The sequence below is a fragment of the Dendrobates tinctorius genome, unplaced genomic scaffold, assembly GCF_039654945.1.
Source record: "Dendrobates tinctorius isolate UK_male_01 unplaced genomic scaffold, ASM3965494v1 ptg000048l, whole genome shotgun sequence".
Taxonomy (NCBI): Eukaryota; Metazoa; Chordata; class Amphibia; order Anura; family Dendrobatidae; genus Dendrobates; species Dendrobates tinctorius.
In genome coordinates this window covers 22,626,949-22,632,795 of record NW_027361716.1, presented here as the reverse complement: position 1 = coordinate 22,632,795, position 5,847 = coordinate 22,626,949, and positions in this window count along the sequence as shown.

Sequence of the window (5,847 nt, the reverse complement as noted above, 5' to 3'; positions counted from 1 at the left end):
GTGGGCAGTCTAAGGAATGATGGTGCCTTAGCAGCTCTCTTTTGGATGGGTTTATCAGAAAATGCAAAAGATGTTATGGTGGGATTTCCTTTCCCTCTGTTCTTGATGATTCTATGTCATTAGCCATTCAAGTTGATCGGCGTTTACGTGAACATAAAATTACACGAGAGGCGTTGCCGCCTTTTGAACAAACGTCTGAACCCATGCAATGCAATAGGGTTTTGTCTAGGGCGCAACGTCAGGAGTTTAGAAGGTGTAATAAGCTGTGTTTTTTCTGTGGAGACGCCTCTCATACTATTTCTGTCTGCCCTAAATGAGAGAAATGTTTTGCACACACATTTGCTGTGGGCAGTGTACAACCTAAGTTCCTTTTGGCAATTACTCTGATCTGCTCCTTATCCACATTTTCCGCTAAGGCTTTTGTGGATTCAGGAGCAGCTTTGAATCTGATAGATTTGGACTTTGCTAAACATTGTGGTTTTCCCATGATACCCCTGCAGACGCCTATTCCTTTGAGGGGTATTGATGCTACTCCTTTGGCGGAGAATAAACCCCAGTTTTGGACCCAGGTGATAATACGAGTTGCCCCGGACCACCAAGAAAATTGTAAATTTTTGGTGCTGCACAATTTGCATGATACTATTGTTCTGGGTTTTCCCTGGTTGCAGACTCATAATCCTATTTTGGATTGGAAATCTGTGTCTGTGGAGAGTTGGGGTTGTCAGTGTGTTCTTAGTGACACTCCTATTTTCTCCACCTCTCCCCAGTCTCATGATATTCCTGATTATTTGGCTGATTTTTCTGATGTATTTAGTGAGGGTAAGTCTGCGTCTTTGCCTCCTCATAGGAGTTATGACTGTGCAATTGAGTTGATGCCCGGGTGTAAATTTCCCAAGGGTCGGCTTTTCAACTTATCGGTACCCGAGCATGATGCTATGCGATCTTATATCAAGAAGTCGTTGGAGAAGGGTCATATTAGACCATCCTCTTCACCCTTAGGTGCTGGTTTTTTTGTGACCAAGAAAGATGGTTCATTAAGGCCTTGTATTGATTATCGTTCCCTTAAATATCAGTACCCGTTACCCCTGATTTCTGATTTATTATCGTTCCCTTAAATATCAGTACCCGTTACACCTGATTTCTGATTTATTTTCCAGAGTTAAAAGTGCCTGCTGGTTTACCAAGCTTGACCTCAGGGGGCATATAATCTTATTCGCATCAAGCACGGGGATGAATGGAAGACGGCGTTTAATACTCCGGAGGGACATTTTGAGTACCTGGTGATGCCTTTTGGGCTCACTAATGCCCCTTCTGTCTTCCAATCCTTTATGAATGATATTTTCCAGGACTTTGTGGATACGTTTTTGATCATCTTTCTGGATGATATTTTGATCTTTCCAGCGATTGGGATTCTCATGTGGTACATGTCCGGACTGTGCTCCGGATTTTGAGGGAAAATTCCCTGTATGTTAAGGGATCGAAATGCCTCTTTGGTGTACAGAGGATTTCATTTTTGGGATTTATTTTGTCTCCATCGGCTATTGAAATGGACCCGGCCAAGGTACAGGCCATATATGATTGGGTTCAGCCTACTTCTTTGAAGGTTCTCCAGAAGTTTTTGGGTTTTGCTAATTTCTATCGTAAATTTATAGGTAATTTTTCTGGTATTGTCAAACCACTGACTGATCTGACCAAGAAGGGCGCTGATGTGCTGAATTGGTCTCCAGAGGCTGTCTCGGCATTTCAGGAGCTTAAGCGGAGATTCACTTCTGCTCCGGTTCTACGGCAACCTGATGTCTCACTTCCATTTCAGGTGGAGGTAGATGCTTCTGAGATTGGTGCAGGAGCTGTTTTGTCCCAAAAAGATCCGGTGACTTCTAAGATGAATCCCTGTGCCTTTTCTCGAAAATTCTCCCCGTCTGAACGCAACTATTACGTGGGGAATTGGGAATTGTTGGCCATGAAATGGGCATTTGAAGAGTGGAGACATTGGTTGGAGGGAGCTAGACATCAAGTTGTGGTCCTCACAGACCACAAGAATTTGATTTATCTTGAATCAGCCAAACGCTTGAATCCTAGACAGGCTAGGTGGGCTTTGTTTTTCACGTGTTTTAATTTTGTGGTCTCTTTTCTTCCGGGCACTAAGAATGTTAAGGTGGACACCCTTTTTAGGAGTTTCTTTGCTGATTCTCTTATTGTGACCGAGCCTACTGTCATCCTAGGTGAGGGGGTAGTTCTTTCCACCATCTCGCCCGATTTGAGACGTGCCCTGGAGGAATTTCAGGACAGACCTGAGCATTGTCCTATGGGAAAATTGTATGTTCCTGACCAGTGGAGGAAGAGAGTGATGTCTGAAATTCATTACTCCGCGTTGGATGGTCATCCAGGTATTTTTGGTACCAGAGATTTGGTGAGTCGGTCTTTTTGGTGGCCTGCCTTATCTCGTGATGTCAGGAATTTTGTGCAGTCCTGTGAGACTTGCTCTCGGTCTAAACCCTTTTCTTGTTCTAGTGGGTTGCTGATGCCCCTGCCGGTGCCCAGGAGGCCATGGACCCATATCTCAATGGATTTTATTTCTGATCTTCCTGTCTCTCAGAGAGTGACTGTTATCTGGGTGATTTGTGATAGATTTTCTAAGATGGTCCATCTTGTACCACTCCCAAAGTTGCCATCTTCTTCAGAGTTGGTGCCCTTGTTTTTACAACAGGTGGTTTGGTTGCATGGGATTCCTGAGAACAATGTGTCGGACAGAGGAGTCCAGATTGTTTCCAGATTTTGGAAAGCTTTTTGTTCCAATCTGGGAATTCAGTTATCTTTCTCCTCTGTGTTTCATCGTCAGACCAATGGGCAGACTAAGAGAACAAACCAGACTTTGGATTCCTATTTGAGATGTTTTATATCTGCTGATCAGGATAACTGGGTCTCATTTTTGCCCTTGGCCGAATTCGCGCTAAACAATAGAGCTAGTTCTGCCACTTTGATGTCGCCGTTTTTCTGTAACTTTGGGTATCATCCTCGATTTTCTTCAGGGCAGCTGGAATCTTCGACCTGCCCAAGTGTGTACACTGCGGTAGAGAGAATGCAGCAGATTTGGGACCAAGTGGTGGATAAGTTGTCCCTCTCTCAGGAAAAAGCCCAGCGGTTTTCCACCTTCATAGGACCATTGGTCCCCAGTTTAAAGTGGGTGATATGGTTTGGTTGTCGTCAAAGAATATTTCTATGAAGGTTGTGTCTCCAAAGTTCAAGCCAAGATTCATTAGACCTTATAAGATTTTGGAGATTCTTAATCCTGTTTCTTTTCGATTGGCTCTTCCAGCTTCGTTTAAGATCCATAACGTGTTTCATAAATCTCTGTTGAAGAGGTTTGTTGAGCCAGTAGTTCCTATGGGGGTACATCCTGACCCTGTTAAAGGCAAAGTGGAATATGAGGTAGAGAAAATATTGGATTCTCATTTGGCTAGATGGAGACTCCAGTACTTGGTCAAATGGAAGGGTTATGGCCAGGAGGATAATTCTTGGGTCTCTGCATCTGACATTCATGCCAATAGATTGGTTCATGCTTTCACCGGGCCCATCCTGATTGGCCAGGTGGCATGGATGAGAGTTCGGTGACCCCTCCTCAAGGGGGGGTACTGTTGTGAATTCACTTTCTGGCCTGCCTCTTGTTGCTAGTGAAGGTAGTGGAGCTGGTTGTATTGACAGAGGAGTCACTAGTTCTCTTTCCGGGCTCCCTCTGGTGGTTGCAGGAGGTAATGGAGCTGATCTAATTGACAGAGGCCTGCCACCTGATAATGAGGATGACGATTGGACATCTGGAGTCTCTGACTGGATTTAGGACAGCCGACTCCCTCTATCCCTGCTGGTGATTTTTCCTGCCTCCTGAGGTCTTAGTTTCCAGTTCAGTCCTTGCATGCTCAAGCTAAGTGTTCTTTGCTATTGGTCACATTTGATTTGGTTTTGTCTATTCAGTTTTGTGTGGTCAGCCAGCCCCAGCTGGGGCTGTGCTGAATTTCCATCCTTATGTTACTGTTTGTGTCAGTTTGTTTTTTGCCCCTTATTAGATTGGCCTCTTTTTGCTCTGCTTTCAGAATATGCCAGAGTGCTGATAGAGTGGGAGAAGTCTAGTGACTTCAGAGTTTTTGCTATCAGAAGTGTTGGACATTTTTGCAGGGTTTTTTGCGTGATTGCAGACAGTGTCTTTCCTTTCCTGTCCTTTCTAGTTAGTGTGGGCCCCATCGTTTGCTCAGCCTATTTTCCTACCTGTGTTTGTGTTTTCATCTTGTCTCACCGACAATATATGTTTGGGGGTTGTCTATTCCTTTGGAGTCTGCTCTGGGGCAGTTTAGATTCCCCTTTTCTTGCTTTAGGCTTATTTAGTTCTCCGGCTGTGTCGAGGTGTCTAAAATCATCATAGGCACGCTCCACGTCTACTGCTAGTTGTGTGGATAGGATCAGGGGTCTGCAATCCCCTTTGTTACCAACCTCTCTGGTTTTCTGTAACTTAGCTTGGTCTTGTTTTCCTCCTCGGTGACCCAGTCATAACAAGTACGTGTGTGTATGTGAGTATGTGTGTGTGTATGTGAATACGTGTGTGTATGTGAATACGTGTGTGTGTGTGTATGTGAATACGTGTGTGTGTGTATGACTACGTGTGTGTATGTGAATACGTATGTGTTTGTGTATGTGAATATATGTGTGTATGTGTTAGGGACGGCGGAACGCACTAATAAATAAATAAAAATAAGTGCATTCGCCGCCTGGGGTCCACCGTGCAGCAGGTGTTACATTGCTGCTAGATATTGGCAGACGCACAACATGGCAGTATATCGCACACGGGTTGAACGTCATCCGGTGTGTACTGAGCGTACTCTGTTAACTCCACAGAGATGCTTAGAACTTAAACATAAATACTGAGCCTATTGGACTCACAGGTCTCAGAGAACTGCATGCACGGTAAATGGTCACAGGTAGAGTTGAGCGACTTTTGGTTTTTTAGGGTCGCGTTTCGTTTCGTGAAACCCGACTTTTCCAAAAGTCGGGTCGAGCAAGATCGTCCGATTATAGGGAAAAGTCGGGGTCGTCCCGAAACACGAAACCCAATGTAAGTCAATGGGGAATAAAAGTCAGCAGTGAGAGGAGGACAGGAAACACACCAGCAGTGCCCATTTGAATGCCAAAAGCACCAATTCTTCTTACTTAAGCTTGTCAACCTTAATTAACTTCATAATACAAGTTACGCACTGAAAAATGGGGGTTATTTGGCTAAAGTTGTGGGGGGGAGGGCTGGCTCCAGGTTTTCATGTGCCCTGGGCGAAAGAGCGCCCCTTTAACACATACCACAACTCATCATGCTCCGATACGGCAGAGAAATAACGGTATAGTACAATGAAAAATACTTCACTTTTTACATCTCATGACAAGGCCCATCTATTTCTCCATACAGAGAATCATTGGTCCCATATAATGTTTGAAACAGTATATGATGAGCTCCACATAATGCTACAGTATATGTTGGTCCCCATGGATAAAGCTCCACTGTCTTATGGGCCCAAATAATGCTCCAAACATAATGGGCCCCATTTCTAATGCTCTAGTGTATAATGGGCCCTGTAAATGCTGCTCTAGTGTCTGATGTCCACCTTTGGAATGTTCCAGTGTATGGTGGGCCCCATCTATCATTCTCCAGAGTATAGTGCTCCCCAAAAATTGCTGTCCCAACATTGAAAACAATCAAATAAGTCTCCTCGCTAGGGAATCCCTGTACTAGTCTGGACTCCTCGTCGTTCCCATCTTCCATCTCACTGCACAGTATTTCAACCTTGCAAGTGCTGTGATCCTGAGCAAGCA